Source organism: Callithrix jacchus, chromosome 4 (genome assembly GCF_049354715.1).
Source record: "Callithrix jacchus isolate 240 chromosome 4, calJac240_pri, whole genome shotgun sequence".
Taxonomy (NCBI): domain Eukaryota; kingdom Metazoa; phylum Chordata; class Mammalia; order Primates; family Cebidae; genus Callithrix; species Callithrix jacchus.
Window position 1 is genome coordinate 20,075,362 of NC_133505.1, and position 20,632 is coordinate 20,095,993.

Genomic DNA, 20,632 nt, shown 5'->3' on the forward strand with positions numbered 1-20,632 from the left:
AAAATGCGTGGTGGTGCATGGCTGTAATCCCAGCTACTCAGGAGGCCGAGACAGGAGAATCACTTGAACCCAGGAGGCAGAAGTTGTGGTGAGCTGAGATTGCACCTTTGTACTCCAGCGTGGGCAACAAGAGCAAAACTCCATCTCCAAAAAAAAAGAAAAAAATTTATTTTGCCAATAAATGACGTCAAATGGGCTGATCTAAAATGTTCAGAATGTCAACTTTGGTAAAAACCCAAACTGTATTTGATTTGAGCTTCCAGAATCTCACGTAATTTGCAGTAATCCTCAAAGGTTACCACTTGACCTTCTGATGGAAATTTGTTGCCTTATTGTTTCTTTCTTTCTTTTTTCTTTTTTTTTTTTTTGAGACGGAGTTTCGCTCTTGTTACCCAGGCTGGAGTGCAATGACGCGATCTCAGCTCACCGCAACCTCCGCCTCCTGGGTTCAGGCAATTCTCCTGCCTCAGCCTTCTGAGTAGCTGGGATTACAGGCACGCACCACCATGCCCAGCTAATTTTTTGTATTTTTAGTAGAGACGGGGTTTCACCATGTTGACCAGGATGGTCTCCATCTCTTGACCTCGTGATCCACCTGCCTCGGCCTCCCAAAGTGCTGGGATTACAGGCGTGAGCCACTGCGTCCGCCCGCCTTATTGTTTCATCATTATAACTGACTTCTTTAAGCCACAAAACAGATCTCAGTGTTTTCCTCGTAAAGAATACTTTTGACCACAACTGTCACTCTTTGGGGTATGACGGCAGTAACTTCTTTGAAAAACCACCAGATACACTAGAAAGATGGTGGAGCAAGAGAAAAAAAATCCCTTTGGTTCCAGAAAATCTCCTGAAAAAGAGGAAGGCTTATCAAGCCCTCAAAGCCACTCAGGCAAATCAGGCACTTTTTGGCAAAGAAAGAGCAGAGGAAAGGAAAAGCACTCAGGTTTAAGCCACTGGAACCATCATTCCTACATGATTCCTGGGGGCAGAAACGTGACAAGGTGCATCTCACCTTGACTAGAAGTGAAACCTCATGCCTTGGAATTGTCAGATAAACATTCCTTGGCTTTTTTTTTTTTTTTTTTTGAGACAGAGTCTCACTCTGTTGCACAGGCTGGAGTGCAGCGGCAGGATCTTGGCTCACTGCAACCTCCACCTCCCGGGTTTAAGCATTTCTCTGCCTCAGCCTCCCCAGTAGCTGGGATTACAGGCGCATGCCACCATGCCTGCCTAGTTTCTATAGCAGACATATCCGGCCGGAAGACGCAGTACACTGGGAGGTGACACGTGACTGGAAACTGCTGTCCCAGCGACTCCTGATCAAGACCAACCGGAGGCCCCGGTGGGCCGAGCGACTGTTTCCCGGCAGTGTTGTTCACCCGTGTACATCCTGGAGGACTCTACTGTAGACCCACAGAATCAGACCGTGACCACCTTCACCTGAAACATCACCCACACCTGGCTGATGGTGGTGGAGGAACGCTGTGTTTACTGTGTGAACTTTGACAACGGGCTGGACCGAAATCCGCCGGGAAGCCTGGGTCTTCTCTAGCTTATTTGGTGTCTCCAAGGCTGTCCAGGAATTTGGTCTTGCCCTGTCCAAAAGCAGTGTGACCAAGACCATGAAGGGTTTTGAACAGATCTTGGCGAAGCTGCAAGGCGAAGCCCCTTCCACAACACTTGTAGAGACGGCCCAGGAAGCCAAGAAGGCCAAGGACCTCAGCAGCAAGGCGGCCGCCAAGAAGCAGCAGCACCTTGGGTAGCCAGCCCACCACCATCACAGCACCCTGGACAGCTTGGCTTAGTCCCTCTGCCTTCCCTCCATTGTACTTTATCGTTAAAAATCAACTTCCAGCTTCCAACCACCCCCTCAAAAAAGAAACGGGAAGGAGGGTTCAAAGAAAAGACAGTAGGTTATTCGAAGCAGGAAAAAGTCCTGCTTTGTTGCATCTTCTATCCTAGGGTTTAATGTTGGTAAATGAGTAACTCAAGCATTTGTACAAGGCTCCTTAAGACTCCGGTAGCAATGGACCAGACGCAGGGACATAATTGAATCTGGAGATTTCTGGGGCCTGTTATGAAAAGACTCGAAATACATGTAGGAAGAAAGGCACACAAATAATGTTCAGTTGTCTTTGCTGTGAAAAAAACAACAAAACACGAGATTGGGGGGGCGGCTTAGGATCTGCCAGTAAATCATTACCTTAAAGGTCAAGAGCCTTGATCTAAAAATCACTAGAAAAATGAGATCAAGGAACCAGTAAAATGGACCAGATTCTTTCAGTGTGAATATGAACTTTCAATGTCTCACTGAAACACCAGATATTTTCTGGCTTTGTCTCTTCATGTTCTAAAAGATGTAAAGTCTTTGCAGAAGGTAACCGAAAAGCCTGAACCCCTGAAGACTAGTCCTTGAAGTAGCTTCCTGCCTTGAAAGACAAGCTATCAGTGAAGGCTTCGTTCTGCACTTGAACCTTGACTGGTGGAACGTGTCACACTCTTGTAGGCACCCAATAGTCCCATAGATTTTTCTTTTCTTTTCTTTCTTTCTTTCTTTCTTTCTTTCTTTCTTTCTTTCTTTCTTTCTTCCTTCCTTCCTTCCTTCCTTCCTTCCTTCCTTCCTTCCTTCCTTCTTTCTTTCTTTTCTTTCTTTTTTTTTTGATAAACACAGGAATTGATCCTTCTTGTCCTAAAGCTTGAAACAATTTGTTTTATCTCACTTCCTTTCTCAGGAATGGCTCCCCAGGCCTCTCAAATAAAAAGTATCAAAGAACTGAAACTCATCAGATCACCACAATGAGATGTCAGACTTTATTTATCATGATTGCTTCCTTCTCCCTCCCTAGTTCTTGTTTCCTTACACATTGTAACATTTCTTCCCGAGTTTTAGTTGGTCAAGGAAAGAGATTGGAGACTGATCTCCCATCTCCTTGGCTGCAGCATCCAATAAAGCCTTTTTCCTGGGCAGTACTGTTGTTTCTGCTATTGGCTTTCTGTGCAGCAAACAACAGGGGTTTTGGTAACACAAAGAAGAAAACTTCCCAAGTGTATTGTTATAGGAGAGTACCATGGGAGAAATAGAAACAATAGACATCATCCCTGGATGAATCAGAAATGACATGAATCACATCACCAAGACCTGTTGGGGGAGTTTGGGATCATGACAGATGAACTACTCAGAGCCTTGGGAAACATAGATAGACGATGATGAGCCCAATTTCCCCACCTCTGGCAGAGGGCAGTGGGGTTGTTTCAACTTGTGCTGACAATGAGGAAAAGTCTCCCCTCCTCATCTGCTTCTCAGTGATGGGGTCAAATAACAGCACCTTTAGCTGTTGTTCTACACGGGGGCTTCCATGTGGCGGAAGCATGGCAAACCCTGACAGCGTCTTTGGTGTGCCTTTTCCTTTTCTCTTTGCTTGTGCAAACTGTGCTCATTTTAAAAGATTCCTTTCAATCCATAACCTTGTCCACGAATATTCCAGCATCTACTGATCTTTCCCTAGTTTGATTTCTAGAACTAATTATCATGGTACCCTTCACCATGGCTATCTGTTTTATCATCTGTGTGCCCCATCTTTTCTAGCCAGTTTGCAGTTTCTACTGGTAGTAACTATATTTGAATTTAGTTTTTGCTTGTTAGGTTTTCCTTTTAGGGCCTTTCTCATAGGACAAGTGTGTTAAAGAATTAATACATGCTCAATTGTTCTATATGTCACCCTTGGAAATTCGAGTTTCTTGATGATCTGAGACAGACAGTTGCAACTTCTTCCCTTGAATGCTTCTTTGAGATTCTGTTAAAACAAAACTCATGTCCGAGTTTTGTTTTGTTTTGAGACAGAGTCTTGCTCTATCACCCAGGCTGGAGTGCAGTGGTGCCATCTCCGCTCACTGCAACCTCCGCCTCCTGGGTTTAAGCAATTCTTGTGCCTCAGCCTCCTGAGTAGCTGGGATTACAGGCATGTGCCATCACACCTGGCTAATTTTTTTGTATTTTTAGTGGAGACAGGGTTTCACTATGTTGGCCAGGCTGGTCTCAAACTCCTGGTCTCAAGTGATCCTTTCTTCTTGGCATCCCAAAGTGCTGGGATTACAGACGTGAGTCACTGTGTCCAGCCAAGTCTCAATTTTTGATTCAGAAAACATGATCATGGTACCTCATCATGACAATTCTCCAATATATCGATTTTTATCAGAGGGTTGATTGCTGAACAATTTCCATTGAGTTTTAATGGCCAATAGCTTCCCTCTTACAGGAGAGGCAAACACTGTGGTCCACACTGACCCTTGCCCTCCTCCTCAGCAAGTTGTATTATCATCATCATCTAACAAGGTGAGTACCATGATAATTAGTTTCTAATGAGAAAAGCCTGAGGTCACCTCCCTTAAAAGAATGTGCTACTGTGTTGGTTTCTGTCCATCAGCAGGACACGCATTTTCAGTTGTTCCCAGGAATCAGCAAAAAAAAAAAATTCAGTTGATTTTTTTTTTGCTGATCTGGTTTAACTTATGATCAATGACTCTTGAATGGCAAGGATGCAGCCAGAGTCTGGGGTCTGGAACTTTGGGTGACCCCAGCTTAGGATGAGGCTGCTACTACTCAACTGAAACTTTGATCTAATTTGCACAGACCTTTGTATAAAGCAGAGGCTATTGTTGACTGCACAAGAGAATGCAGGAATAGACCAGGAAAGCATTTCTTCTTGGTTCAAATGTCTTGAATCCACCTGGCTGTGAAGGTAGACATGTGGATAAAGTTTTGTTTTGTTTTGAGACAGAATTTCGCTGTTGTTACCCAGACTGGAGTGCAATGGCACAATCTCGGCTCACCACAACCTCTGCCTCCTGGGTTCAAGCAATTCTCCTGCCTCAGCCTCCCGAGTAGCTGGGACTACAGGCATGCACCACCATACCCAGCTAATTTTTGTATTTTTAGTAGAGACAGGGTTTCACCTTGTTGACCAGCAGGGTCTTGATCGTGATCCACCTGCCTTGGCCTCCCAAAGTGCTGGGATTATAGGCGTGAGCCACTGCGCCCGGCCCTTGTTTTGTTTTTGAGATGGAGTCTCACCCTGTTGCCAGGCTGGAGTGCAGTGGTGCTATCTCAGCTTACTGCAACCTCCGCCTCCTGGGTTCAAGAGATTCGCCTGCCTCAGCCTCCAGAGTAGCTAGAATTACAGGCACATACCACCATGGCCAGCTAATTTTTGTATTTTTAGTAGAGACAGGGGATTCACCATGTTGGCCAGGATGGTCTTGATCTTTTGACCTCATGATCCACCTGCTTCAGCCTCCCAAAGTGCTGGGATTATAGGCATGAGCCACCGTGCCTGGCTGTGGATAAAGTTTTATACAGTGGGTTTTAATCTTGTACAAACCAGAATCCTTTTGAGAGTGAAAAGATATACTAAAAACAATTAAAAAAATTAATTGACCTACAATAGGAGAAAGCTGGGACTATCCCAGGAAGTACATTTGAAAGCTCTGAACCTTCTCTAAATAACAACTCACAGATGCATTTGCTCACGAAATTGTGCATATAACCTTTGAGGTTTCATAGAGATCTCCTGAAACCAACGAAGGAATCCAGTTGGCCTGGAGAGAAGAACCAAAGCCTAAAAATCCCTGATTTGAAAATTCTGTAATTTACTTTGTGCTAGAAATCTTGCTGTTGGTAAGCATTTTAGCCTAGGCAACATAAGCAAGACTTTGTCTCTACAAAAAATTAAAAAAAAAAAAATGGCTGCGTGTGGTGGTGTGTATCTGCAGTCCCAGATACTGAGGAGGCTGAGGAAGAAGGATTGCTTGAGCCTGGAGGCTGAGGCTGCAGTGAGCCATGATAGCACTTCCGCACTGCAGCTGAGCGACAAAACAAGAACCCGTCTCAAAAAAGAAACAGCAACAACAACAAAACCACTCCAAAACTTCTGTTCATCCTTTCCATGACTCAGCATACATTCATTCATTCATTTATTGAGACACAGTCTTACTCTGTCGCCCAGGCCGGAGTACAGTGATGTGGTCGTAGCTCACTTGCTGGGTTCAAGTGATCCTCCTGCCTCACGCTCTCAAGCTAATTTTTTTTTTTTTGAGGCAAAGTCTCGCTTTGTCACCAGGCTGGAGTGCAGTAGCGTGATGTCAGCTCACTGCAACCTCCGCCTCCCAGGTTCAAGCGATTCTCCTGCCTCAGCCTCATGAGTAGCTGGGATTACAGGTGTGCCACCACACCCAGCTAATTTTTGTATTTTGAGTAGAGATGGCGTTTCACCATGTTGGCCAGGATGGTCTCGATCTCCTAACTTCGTGATCCGCCTGCCTAAGCCTCCCAAGGTGCTAGGATTACAGGCGTGAGACACCACTCCTGGCCAAGCTAATGTTTTTATTTATTTTTATTTTGTAGAGATGACAAGATTTCCCTGTGCTATCTAGGCTGGTCTTGAACTCCTGGGTGCAAGTGATCCTCCCATCTCTGCCTCCCAAAGTGTTTGGATTACAGGCATGAGCCACCACACCTGGCCAACATACATTTACTGATCACCTGCTACTTCAAGCATTTTGCTGAATCATGGAAAGACAAGAATCATTAGAGTCCTTTTCCTTGAGGCACGATCCTTCTTGTTTGAAAGGCGGATAATTTCAATGCTTCACTAGGAGTATTAGTAAAGTACTGCCATGGCTTAAGGGAGAACATCCTTCCTTTATTTCTGGATTCTCTTTTTGAGCCCGTCTTATTTCTGGGGCTGGAAAAGGAGATGACACCTGAACTGAGTTTTGAAAGTTTCAAGATATGTTGCTAGTGACAGAAGACTGACAAAAATATCCAGTGTGTGAAGCAACCAGTCCTTTGCATTTCCTCCAGATGCAGAAACCAGAGTAAATCTTAAAATCTTGAAGACTAGTACCATTGCTAGGCAGCGTAGGACAGGGGTTAAGAATGCAGCTTCTTAATCCAGTGACCAGGTGTAATGGTTAGTTTTTTTTTTTTTTTTTTGGAGACGGAGTTTCGCTCTTGTTACCCAGGCTGGAGTGCAATGGCGCGATCTCGGCTCACCGCAACCTCGGTTCAGGCAATTCTCCTGCCTCAGCCTCCTGAGTAGCTGGGATTACAGGCACATGCCACCATGCCCAGCTAATCTTTTGTATCTTTAGTAGAGACGGGGTTTCACCATGTTGACCAGGATGGTCTCGATCTCTTGACCTCGTGATCCACCCACCTCGGCCTCCCAAAGTGCTGGGATTACAGGCGTGAGCCACCGCGCCCGGCCAATGGTTAATTTTATGGGTCGACTTGGTGAGATCATAGTACCCAGCTATGTAAACACTAGTTTAGATGTTGTTGTGAAGATATTTTTATAGATATGTTTAACATCTGCATCTGTTGACTTTAAGTAAAGCAGATTATCCTCCATCCTGTGGGTGGGCCTCACCCACTCATTTGAAGGCCTTAAGAGCAGAAACTGAGGATTCCTGGGGAAGAAGAACTTCTGAGCCTGGGCAACATAGCAAGACCTCGTCTCTACAAAAAAAAAACAAAAAAAAATTAGCCTGGCATGGTGGCATGCACCTGTAGTCCCAGGAGGGGACTACAGGAGGCTGAGGCAGGAGGATTGCTTGAGCCCAGGAGTTAGAGGCTACTATGAGTTGTGATCGCACCACTGCACTCCAGCCTGGGAGACACAGCAAGATGGAAGGAAGGAAGGAAGGAGGGGAGGGAGGGGGAGAGGGAGGAAGGGAACTGTAGCATCAACTTCTGACTGAATTTCTAACTGGAAGGAAGGAAGGGAGGGAGGGAGGGGACTATAGCATCAACTTCTGCCTGAATTTCTAGCTTGGGGAACTGTCCTACAAATTTCAGATTTGTCAGCCTCTACAATGGTGTGAGCCAATTTCTTAAAATACATCTAATATCTATTTTCTATTGGTTCTGTTTGTTTCTCTGGAGAACCAGGGTTGGGGATTGTGTTTGGATCCTGCATCTCAGTCCTGATTTCCATACATCCTAGCTGTATCGCTTTAGACAAGTGACTTCATTTGCCAAAATATCAATCTTTTCACATGTAAAATGAGATAATAGTAATTCCCCTCCAGGGTTGCTGAGAGGATCAAATGAGCTAATGCATTTTAAGTACTTAGCAAATTCCCTAGCCTGGGTTAAGGCTTCAGAAATGTTAGTTCCCATTCTATTTTTGGTTAAACTTTTTTTTGGGTCTTATTTTAGCTAATCTGAGGTGTGGAGATAATACAAAATTGTGCATCATGATAGCCTGAGTTTTTCTGGGAGACAGAGCGTCATGTTTGCTTTTGGAAGTGCCTTTGACCCGGCATTTTCTATTCGCCATATGAACAGCCACAAGATTGTTCCGCAGCTGCCACTTCACCAGCAAAGTGGGTCACCCCCAAGTGGGCTGAGGAAGTGATTCTGGGAAGCACAGACTGGACACAGGGCCTGGTCACCGGGAAGCAGCAGCTGTAGATAGATTGCTGCAGTGACCCTCGGCTCAGGGGACACATTGGGGGTTCTGTTTGAATCCACACACTGTGTAACCCAGAAAGCGAGAAGTAATGCCCTAAACAGCATCAGACTCAGAATACATGAAGGTTACTCACCACTGGCTGTCCCTTGGTTAAAATGAACTTCTTTGCAGAGGTGCCTATCTAATAAGTACTGTGTTGAGCCATTCAGTACTTTTGGTGGGTCATCATGCTGCATATGTTTGTGCATATGCTTGAAGTGCACAGAAGGGTCTGTATGGCAGAAGTTCGCTGAATGAAAAAGCCCAGTGTCCAGCCTATAATATCAAGCACTGTGCTATTCCTGGCCATTGGAGACATCTATGCCCCTGGGGTGAATGGAGCGGGAGGCCCCAGGTGTATGTTCATGCAGAGTATAGTGATTTGGTTGTCAGAGAGGACAGCTAGAGAAGCAGTTCAGTGATGCCCCTGCATATGCGCTGGCTAATTTGCATGGTCCTGGAATGGGTCACTGGTTGATTTTGACAGTGGTGATATTTGTTCAAGGTTGCTTGAGTCTAGATCAGTGAGACTGTTGTTACTTGAAAAGGGAAGTAGTAAAACCACAGTTTTCAGTTTTGGGGGGATGGTTTTATATAACAGGGACTAACTTGGCAAAAATGGGAGGCCAAGGCTCTCTTTCTCAAATTTATTTATTTAGAAATGGAGTCTTGCTCTGTCATCCAGGCTGGAATGCTGTGGCATGATCGTGGCTTACTGCAACCTCTACCTCCTGCCTCAGCCTCCTGATTAGCTGGGATTATAGGTGCATGCCACCACGCCTGGCTAATTTTTGTATATTTTAGTAGAGATGGGGTTTCACTATGTTGGCCAGGCTGGTCTTGAACTCCTGACCTCAGATGATCTGCCCACCTTGGCCTCCCAAAGTGCAGGGATTATAGGTGTGAGCCACTGCGCCTGGCCCTCAAAACTTTTAAAAGCACAAATGCCTAGTAAGTTTAGTAAGTAAAATGATGATGAGTGGAAAATCCTTTTTTTTTGATAGAAGGTGTAGGTATTTACTTTTTTTTTTTTTTTTTTTTTGAGACAGAGGGGCATAGATCTGTCCATTGGCCAGGAATGGCACAGTGAGCTGAGATCACGCCGTTGCACTCCAGCCTGGGTGATAGTTCATCTCCTGATTCGTTCAAATGATTCTTTTGCCTCAGCCTCCCAAGTAGCTGGGACTATAGGCATGCGCCACCACACCCAGCTAATTTTTGTATTTTTGTAGAGATGGGGTTTCATCATATTGTCCAGGCTGATCTCAAACTCGTGACCTCAGGTGATCCTCCTGCTTCGGCCTCCTAAAGTGCTGGTATTACAGGCATGAGCCACCACACCCAGCCTAGGTATTTCCTTTATATTCCAGTTCCCAACTCCCTCTGGCCTAGAGCCTGACCTGGTACTGCTCAGATTCTGATTGTGATTGAAGGGATCCTTTCCAGTCTGTATGGGCCCAGGGCCACACATCCTCTTGGGTCAGACTGGACAAGCTTAGGATCAGTCTTGGGCCAACTGGTGATTTTAGGTCTGTGCATCAAACACTTCAGCTCTCCTACTATTCGAGCACACAGTAGGATTGTACTTCTCAGCTCCCTTGCAGTTGGAGGGGCCCTGTGGCCAATTCTGGCCAAAGAGATGGAATGGAGGTGACCTGAGTCGCTTCAGAGCTGGACAGCTTAATCACCTCTGTGATACCCTCTGGTGTTCACTTGTCCTCGGGAATAGCCGCCGGCAATGTTTAGGATGTTCGCTTTTCCTTTGGCCTGTGTTCCTAAGTGGTTACAACAGGAAGACCCCACCAGATAACAACAGATAGACTTATGGCATGCTCAAAGAATAAACCCTTTACTGAGCCATCCATGGAGGTTTTGGGGTTGTTCCTTGTGTAACATAACCTGATCTGTCCTGACATGCAGGAAGGCTGATCATTGAATGATCATAGAATGTCGTGTCACCAAACTGTCTTGCATTTCTTACATGTATTTGCATCCTGAAAGTTAGTCTCACGTTTATCTAAAGATGTTCAGTGGTCTTTTCATCTACAGCTTCCTCAAAATATAACAGATACAGACTCCTGATAGACCTCTTTATCTTCTTCTAGAAGTGATAAGTGAGAGCTTGTTTGGAATCTGGCCAGGGTCTAGAAGTGAGAAGGTAAAGTATTTGCAAGCTACTAGTTATCAGAACTTGAAGGGATCGTGGGAATGGATTGTCCAAAACTTTAATTTTACCAAGAAGAAAATCAAAGTTCATAGAAACGAAGAGAGGAATTTAGCCAAGGTCACAGCTTGCTAGTTGGTTAATATTAGAGAAAGGACCAGGACTCAGGGTCATTGGTTACATTTTATTTTTCTATGTAATGAAGGGATGATGTATAAAGGTCAAAAAGGAGTGTGCTGACCTCATAGCTCTGCCCAGTAGAACCATATGCAAGCTATCAATGAGCTATTTTTTGGTAGCTACATAAAAAAGGATAAAGAAAAAGATTAAGTTAATTTTAATAATCTATTTTATTTAAACCAATATATGAAAAATATTATTACTAAAGGGATGATTTAAGAAATAAAATAATTTTAAAAAGCCAAAAACAGTATTACATTTTAACATGTAATCAATATAAGAATTATTAATGATGTATTTCACTTTGTAGCACTAAGTCTTCCAAATCTTATGTGTATTTTATTTATTTATTTATTTATTTATTTATTTATGACATGGAGTCTTGCTCTGTAGCCCAGGCTGGAATGCCGTGGTGCAATTTTGACTCACTGCAACCTCCGCCTCCTGGCTTCAAGCGATTCTCCTGTTTCAGCCTCCTGAGTAGCTAGGACTAGGGATGCACACTACCATCCCCGACTAATTTTTTGTGTTTTAGTAGAGACAGGGTTTCACCGTGTTGAATGGATGAAATCAAGATCATCCATCAGGATGGTCTCAATCTCCTGACTTCACGATCTGCCCGTGTTGGCCTCCCAAAGTGCAGGGATTACAGGTATGAGCCACCATGCCTGGTCCATCAATCAGAATTTGTAGGGGGAGGGAAGAGAACTGGAGGGAAACTGTACAACAAGGACAGGTCAGATTCTTTTCTCCTTGCCCTTTCGTTTGCCCGCTCTCCCTCCCCCTTTTCTTTTTCTTGACTTTTTTTTTCACTATTGCTGCCCAGGCTGGAGTACAGTAGTGGGATCTCAGCTCACAGCAACCTTCACCTCCTGGGTTCAAGTGATTCTCCTGCCTCAGCCTCCCAAATAGCTGAGATTACAGGCATGTGTCATCACGCTCAGCTAATTTTTTTGTATTTTTAGTAGAGATGGGGTTTCATCATGTTGGCCAGGCTGGTCTTGAACTCCTGACCTCAGGTGATCCACCCACCTCGGCCTCCCAAAGTGCTGAGATTACAGGTGTGAACCACCGCGCCCGGCCTTATTTATTTTTTTGAGACAGTCTCATTCTGTCACTCTGGCTAAAGTGCAGTGGCACCATCTTGGCTCACTGCAACCTCTGCCTTCTGGGTTCAAGTGATTCTCCTGCCTCAGCCTCCCGAGTAGCTGGGACTACAGGCATGTGCCACCATGCCCAGCTAATTTTTGTATTTTTAGTAGAGACGAGGTTTTGCCATGTTGGCCAGGCTGGTCTCAACCTCCTGAACTCAGGAGATCCACCTGCCTCAGCTTCCCAAAGTGCTGGGATTACAGGCGTGAGCCACTGCACCTGGCCTGGTGTTTATTCTACACTTAGAGCATATCTCATCTGGACTAGCCACATTTCAAATGCTGAACAGCTACATGTGACCAGTGCCTACCCTATGGGACAGCACAGCTCTAAATTCCTGGAGGACAGGGGGATTTGAAGTCAGTTACCCTTGTTAAATACCTGAATTTGTGTCGCACATGATGACATGTTTTTCATTATCTTCATGTGGATACCAGACACCGTAATACTTGGCCCCTTGTCACTTCATAGGGATGTGAAGGCAATTAATGAGATCATGTCTGAATTTAGCAGAAGGTTCTGTCTAAATTCAAGGTGCTATTCTCTTTTATGCGTCTGTGGGGAAGTCCCATTAGCACCCATGGGAACTATGCATGTTACTGTAATGGAAAAACAAACATTCCTCATCAGGCAAGGAAAAATACTAGGTTACTAACAGGGGTGTGCTCTTCCGTGTGGGTGGGGACTTTCTGCTGAGGGGTGACGGAGTTATAAAGCCTTGTGCTGTCACACGGGTGAAGAGCCGGATCTCGGCGGGCTGCTGTGCAGGGGAGGTAGAAAGGTAAACCAGTGAGCAGTGGAGGTGTGGGATGGTATAGACTATTGTGTTCAGACCTCACCTGTGCCCAGTGCCTCCTCTCATGGCATGGCCCTAAAGGAACAGCAGGCAGAATGCTCCTTTTCTGCTGCCCGGAATGGCTAGTTCGGATTTACTTTTCTGGCTGATTTTGGACAAGTTCCTATTAATCAAGCTATGGGGTGGAACTTTCCAGGACAGCAAAAGGTGCTACTTTCCCTCCTACAGGAACTCTCTCCAAATTGCAAAAAGTACCAGTTACCCCCACCAAATGCTGGAACTCATGCCTGTTGCCTTCCTTGAGTCAATCCTCTAGCGTATTTGGTAAGCACTTTGGAAGCCTTTAAAATAGTACTGTAAGGCCAGGTTCCATGGCGTGCCTGTAGTCCCAGCTACTCGGGAGGCCGAGGTGGGAGAATCGCTTAAGCCCAGGAGTTTGAGGCTGCAGTGAGCTATATCATACCTGGGAATAGTCCACACCCTCAAGCCTAGGCAATATAGCAAGATTCTCTCTCCATAAAAGTTAAGTTAAATTAAGTTATTTTAAAGAGTGCTCTAAGCCATGGGTAGGCGTGGCTTGCCTTTCCAAGTTAGGCTATATTTTTATAGAAATTAATTGAGCAGGCCAGGCATGGATTAGGCAGGTGGATCACAAGGTCAGGAGTTCAAGACCAGCCTGGCCAAGTTGGTGAAACCTCATCTCTACTAAAAATACAAAAATTAGCTGGGTGTGGTGGCATGTGCGTGTAATCTCAGCTACTCAGGAGGCTGAAGCGGAGAACTGCTTACACCTGGGAGGCGAGGTTGCAGTGAGCTGAAATCACACCACTGCACTCCAGCCTGGGCAACAGAGCAAGACTCTGTCTTAAAAATATTTCTCCCATAGAGATGCAAAGTATTTCTTTCTATTGTTAAAGATAATCCCAAAGATCATCATTTTATTGACCAGTAAGACATTACCCAGTTTTATATTTAACAAGCTCCTTTCAACTTTTTTTTCTGATAGGATAAATACTCCTTTTCTTCCCTCCCTCCCTCCCTCCCTCCCTCCCTCCCTCCCTCCCTCCCTCCCTCCCTCCCTCCCTCCCTCCTTCCTTCCTTCCTTCCTTCCTTCCTTCCTTCCTTCCTTCCTTCCTTCCTCTCTTTCTCTTTTTCTTTATTTCAGTCTCACTCTGTTGCCCAGGCTGGAATGCAGTGGCATAATCATGGCTCACTGTGGCCTTGATCTCCAGGCTCAAGTGATCCTCCTGCCTCAGCCTCTGCAAGTAACTGGGAGCACAGGCACATGCCACCATGCTCATGCCACCACACTCAACTAATGGAAAAAAAAATTTGTAAAGAAGGGTCTTCCTATGTTGCCTAGGCTGGTCTCAAACTCCTTGGCTCAAGTGATTCTCTCACCTTGGTCTCTCAAAGTGCTGGGATTACAGGTGTGAGCCACTGTGCCTGGCCAGTATATGCCCATTTTTAAATGCTCTTAGAATCATTTTTATCATCTTATTTGTTCCCTCATTAGAGAGTTAAACAAATCTTTATATGTGCTTATTTGTGTGTTCATATGAGAGTCAAGTACAGAATTGTGAGGGGTTGAGGTTTTACCCTACTCATAAGTTAACAAGTTAGCCTGTCATGGTTTCATGGATGCTGGCAGAAGACATGAAACTCCTGGGTCAGAGATAAAGGACTTTATGATGAATGGTACAGCAAACACCATGAGCACCAGCACATGTGTGCATTTCTGCCAGTTCCCCTTCCCCCTGCAAATCCCATGAGAGTGACATGGATAGATCTAAGTAGATCCCTATACATTCAGTGTTTCACATTATACTAACCATAAGGAACTTGAATCTTATATGATGTTTAGTAAGCCTGATTCCAATTTTCTCCAGAGTGAGACACTATCTTTGCCTTCTAAGGCTATTTGTAAACATCCTTGTAAGGGCAGCTGTGAACAAAGTACCTTGCTTGTAAGATGTATAGAAACTTAAGAGACCCATGGAGAATTGTCTCCCAACAGTCAATGTTTAAAAATTACAAATTGGTTTGAAAAAGATGCATCAGGCTAGGTGCGGTGGCTCACGCCTGTAATCCCAGCACTTCAGGAGGCTGAGGCAGGCGGATCACAAGGTCAGGAGATCAAGACCATCCTGGCCAACATGGCAAAACCCTGTCTCTGCTAAAATACAAAAAATTAAAAAATTAGCCAGGCATGGTGGTGGGTGCCTGCAGTCCCAGCTATTCAGGAGCCTGAGGCAGGAGAATCACTTCAACTGGGGAGGTGAAGGTTGCAGTGAGCTGAGATCACGCCACTGCACTCCAGCCTGGCCACAGAGCAAGATTCTGTCTCAAAAAAGAAAAAAAAAGAAATAAGAAAAAGATGCATCAAAGCACAAAAGAGATGGTAATTAATCTGTTTTATTACCAAAGCTCTACATGTCTTGAGATGCTTAAAATACTTATCGTGATAAAATTTTAATAGAACCCTAAAACTACAAAAACTTTAAGGCAATTAAAACACTAGCCTGTGAGCAATTTAAGAGCAGGGACCATGTTTTATTTGTCGGTTTTTTTTTTTAACTCATTGGAACCTAACATAGTGTCTGGCACCTAGTAGGTATTCACCAACATTTTTGTCAAATTAGTGAATACATAAATTATAAGAGGGAGGAACCTGCTGTTTATATCCTTCTTATCCAGTTTCTCTTTGGTCCTTTCCTGTTCTAGCAAACAAAGCAGATATCTGTTGAACTCATTTATGCCCTGTGCTTCAGCTGCTTGTTCCAATAACTTATTCCATATGTTTATTTCCTTTAGTGTGAAAAGATTTGGCTCAAGCTTTCTTTTTTATTTATAGTTTCCTGAGTTTTCAGTCCTGTCTCTGCTCGCCTGCTCCCTTTCCCGTACGCACACACCCGGGAGTGTGAAGGAGCAAGTGCCGACAGCTACAACCGCGATTCACAGGTTCTTGAAAGGGTTGCTGTTGTTTCCGGACAGTCATCCCGGGCTGCTGTCCCCAGGCCATCGAGGCCGACTGCTTAGCCTGCAGCCTGGGCCTGCACTCCTGAGACACTCCGCTGCTATCCGACTGGGTCCATGCCCTCTCGCTCCTCAGGTGAGTGCTGCCCATATGGTGACAGACCGAAATGGGGACAGACCCAGTGAGCTCCCACAGGGGCCCAGAAGTATTTGACAAAAGGCCGAACTTGGAAGGGCACGCTGAGTCAATCTACTGACCCAAAGGAAAACCAGAGATTAGAGATCTATGCTTAATTAATAGGGGACGAGGAAGCTGTTTCCAGACTCACCCTATATTTTCAGAAGCAAATTATGAATTATTGACAGAGATAGACTTTAGAGTGAAAGGTCCATTTTTGCATCAGTTTAGGAGCCTAAACAAATGCGGAATGGCACACTTTCTCTTCTTTCTTTCTTTTTTCTTAGACAGGATCTCACTCTGTTGCCCAGGTCCGAGTGCAGTGATACAATCAGGGCTCACTGCAACCTTGAACTCCTGGCTCAAACCATCCTCCCACCTCAGCCTCCCGAGTAGCTGGGATTACAGGCATGCACCACCACAACCAGCTAATTTTTAAAATTTTGGTAGAGAGGGGGTCTCCCTATGTTGCATAGGCTAGTCTCGAGCTCCCAGCCTTAAGCAATCCTCCCACCTCCGCCTCACAAAGTGCTGGGATTACAGGCATGAGCCACTGTGCTCAGCCTAATGGCACATTTTCTGATTGGACAATAGAATGCACAAGGGTAGAGCCTAGCAGTGCGCTCCTTCTGGGTGGTTTAAGGCAGGCAGATGCTTGTGGCTTCAGGGATGCGTAGCACATTGACTAGCGGCAGAGTCACCTTTTCGCAGTACCCCCTTGAGGCCACAAGTAAAGTACCTTAGTCTGGGTTCGTCTTGTTTTCTCTCTCTCTCTCTTTAAATCCTCATTTAGCTCCAAGCAAGAGAAGGAACCGGCCCTTCTCTTGGTTCTGAAAGGGTGGATGATGACTTGCATATTGCAGGAGAGTGGCGAGGCTCACCACCTTGATAGCTACATTTTCACTGGGCTTCCCAAAGGAGGGAGGACGAGGAACAGATTCTTGTCAGGTTTTGTTCCAGTTAGGGCTGGGCAGCAGCGAAACAGACTGCCTGTTAAGTCCTGAGTTGCCCAAGTGGCAGAAGGAATTCTGCTTGATGTAGGAGGCTGGAATAGATTATGTCTAAAGTATTTTCTAAAAGCACCGCTGAGGGTTTCCCCACATTCAGCTTTCTTACAGGAGGGCGGTATGATGTGTTGATCAAAAGCAGAGGCTGAAGCCAGGCAGTACAGATTTCAACTCCGCTCTGGATAGCCTGTGCTGTGTAGCCTTAGGCACAAGTCTGTGCCTCAGTTTTCTCATCTGTAAAATAGGCACAATGACAGCAGAATCTATTTCATCAGTGCTATGCTGCCTCATCTCATGCAGCTGGTGTAAAAAATAAGTGAGTTAGGCTAGGCACTGTGGCTAATGCCTGTAATCCCTACACTTTGGGAGGCTGAGGCTGTTGGATGACTTGAGCTCAAGAGTTCAAGACCAGCCTGGGCAACATAATGAAACCACGTCTCTACTAAAAGTACAAAAAATCAGGTGAGTGTGGTGGCATGCACCTGTAATCCCGGACACTCAGGAGGTTGAGGTGAGAGGAGGATGCTTGAGTCTGGGAGGTGGAGATTGCAGTAAACCGAGATCACGCTGCTTCACTCCAGCTTGGACAACAAAATGAGACTTTGTCTCCAAAAAAAAAAACCAGGAAAAACAAAAAAAAAGAAATAAGTGAGTTAATACACACAGAGTGTGTAAAACAATACCCGACCCAGAGTCTGAGACTGGTAAATGATCACTATTATTGACTGTTTAAAACAAACGGGAGCTGGGTGTGGTGGCTCATGCCTGTAATCCCAGCACTTTGGGAGGCTGAGGTGAGTGGATCCCCTGAGGTCAGGAGTTTGAGACCAGTCTGGCCAACATGAAACCCCATCTCTACTAAAAATACAAAAATTAGCCAAGGGTGGTGGTGGGTGCCTGTAATCCCAGATACTTGGGAGGCTGAGACAGGAGAATCACTCTGCCAGGAGGCAGAGGTTGCAGGGAGCCATTGCTGTGCCACTGCAGTCCAGCCTGGGACAAGACTGAAACTCCATCTCAGAAAAAATCACCAACAACAAATGAGCAAACAAAAAGTTTGAGTCCCCTTCTTTTTTGTGATAAGCGATGGGGTGCTTTCTGTCATTTCTCCTCATAACACATCCCCCCAGATTTGTGGGAACTGGGCAGGGCAGCTGGACAGAGGAGCAAGAAGCAGAGATGAGATGTGACAGCAGGAAGGTAGGAAAGAATCAGCTCTTTTCTGAATATTCCGTTTCTTCTCCTTTAGCTCCCTCCTTGGAGCTGACAAACGTGTCCATATCCCCTTAAACCTAAAATCATCTACATCCCTGTACTGTCCTATCTCAAGATGCTAGTCTGTCTCCTTTCTATGTTGGGAAATTTCTTGAGCAAGGAAGCCACCTTCTCTTTTCCTCTTTGGGTGATTTAATGTACTTAATTAACATGGCTTTGACCAACAGTGACATCTCCAGTCATGACTTCTCCCTGTCATCTGCTCCTGAGGTTCCAAGGGTGTTTCCAATGTGAAATGCATCCCAAACCAAGCACTTCATGTTCCTCCCTGAACCAGCTGATCTTCCTTCTGCTCCCTCTTCCATTTGGAATAATGCCGTCACCACCTGTGCAGTCTCTCTGACCAGAAACCTTAGTGTCATCCTTATTCATCCCCTTCCTCAGCCTCCACATCGAATGAGTCACAGAGATTTTACTGGAAGATAATTCTGAGCATGTGCTTGCTGAGTCCTCTGACTCCTTTCTCAAATCTGGCTTCCTACCCTTCATTCCATCGCTCCTCTCTGTTCTGCTCCTCACTGTTCCCTTGAGCTACTGCACCTGTCCAACTGCTCCTTTTTTCCACCAACATCTCCCCCTGCTTGTGCCTGAATGTGTCCTGCCAAAAGGCGCATGTTGACATCGTACCTCCCAAGGTGATGGTATTAGGAGATGGGGCCTTTGGGAGGTGATTAGGTTGGGAGGGCAGAGCCCTCATGAATGGGATCAATGCCTTTATAGAAGAGTCCTCAGGAAGCTGCCTTGCCCCTTCCGTCACGTGAGGGCACAATGCGAAGGCACTCTCTATGAACCAAGAAGTATGTCCTCACCAGACACTAAACCTTTTTTTTTTTTTTTTTTGAGACAGAGTCTTGCTTGGTCACCTAGGCTGGAGTGCAATGGTGTGATCTTGGCTCACTGGAACCTCCCAGGTTCAAGTTATTTTCCCATCTCAGCCTCCCAGGTAACTGGGATTATAGGTGTGAATCACCATGCCGGGCTAATTTTTGTATTTTTTGTAGAAGTGGGGTTTCACCATGTTGGCCAGGCTGGTCTTGAACTCTTGACCTCAGGTGATACACCCACCCTAGCCTCCCAAAATGCTGGGATTACAGGCATGAGCCACTGCGCCCAGCCACAAATCTATTGGTGCCTTGATCTTGAACAGCCCAGTCTTCAGAACTAAATTTCTGTTGTTTATAAGCTACCTAGTTTATAGTAGACTCTTGAATGACATGGATTTGAACCGCCTGAGTCCACTGATGTGTAGATGATTTTTGGAGATCTGCAATGATTTAAAAACACTTGCAAACTGCTGTAGCCTATATGGCAAATACAGGCAAAAAAATACTGAAAAAATTAAGAAAAGCTATGTCATGAATGCGTAAAATCTATGTAGATACTGGTTTGTTTGTTCGTTTATTTATTTATTTATTTGAGACGAAGTCTTGCTCCGTCACCCAGGTTGGAGTACAGTGGCGTGATCTTGACTCACCGCAGCCTCCGCCTCCCTGCTTCAAGAGATTCCCCTGCCTGAGCCTCCTGTGGTCTATTTATTTGTTAACCAACTTTATGTTATTGGTAAGGTGACGTGGTTTGGATCTGTGTTCCCATCCAAATCTCACGTTCAACTGTAATCCCTAATGTTGGAGGTGGGGCCTGGTGGGAGGTGATTTGATCATGGGGATGGTTTCTAATGTTTTAGCGCCATCTCTCCAGTGCTGTTCTCCTGATAGAGTTCTCACGAGATCTGGTTGTGTGAAAGTGTGTGGCTCCCTCTCCTTCTCTTCCTCCTGCGCTGGCCACCTGATACGTCGGCTCCCTCTTTGCCTTCCACTGTGATTGTAAGTTTCCCGAGGCCTCCCTAGAAGCTAACAGATGCTGCCATACTTCCTGTACATTCTGCAGAACTGTGAGCCAATTTAAACCTCTTTTCTTTTTTTCTTTTTGAGATGAAGTCTCTCTCTGTTGCGCAGGCTGGAGTGCAGTGGCTGAATCTCCGCCCCCTGCAACCTCCACCTCCCGGGTTCAAGCGATTCTCCTGCCTCAGCCTCCTGAGTAGTTGGGACTACAGGCACATATCACCACGCCCGGTAATTTTTATATTTTAAGTAGAGACGGGGTTTTACCATGTTGGCCAGGCTGGTCTCAAACTCCTGACCTTGTGTTTCATCCACCTGGGCCTCCCAAAGTGCTGGGATTACAGGGGTGAGCCACTGCACCCAGCCTAAACCTCTTTTCTTTATAGATGTTTCTCTATAGCAAGCCAGAACGTACTAATACATAAGGCTTCTGGTTAACAGTAGGTTAGTAGTAGTTAAGTTTTTGGAGATCAAAAGTCATACATGGATTTTCTGCTGCACAGGGATTGGCACTCCAAGCATTCCATACAGTTCAAGGCTCATCTGTTTC

The 20,632-nt window shown here is 45.4% G+C and overlaps 1 pseudogene; it reads left to right on the forward strand.

Annotated features, from left to right (window-relative positions):
* The first annotated feature begins 1,204 nt into the window (after positions 1-1,204).
* Positions 1,205-2,630, forward strand: LOC100405089 (PRELI domain-containing protein 1, mitochondrial pseudogene; annotated as a pseudogene).
* Positions 2,631-20,632: the final 18,002 nt, after the last annotated feature.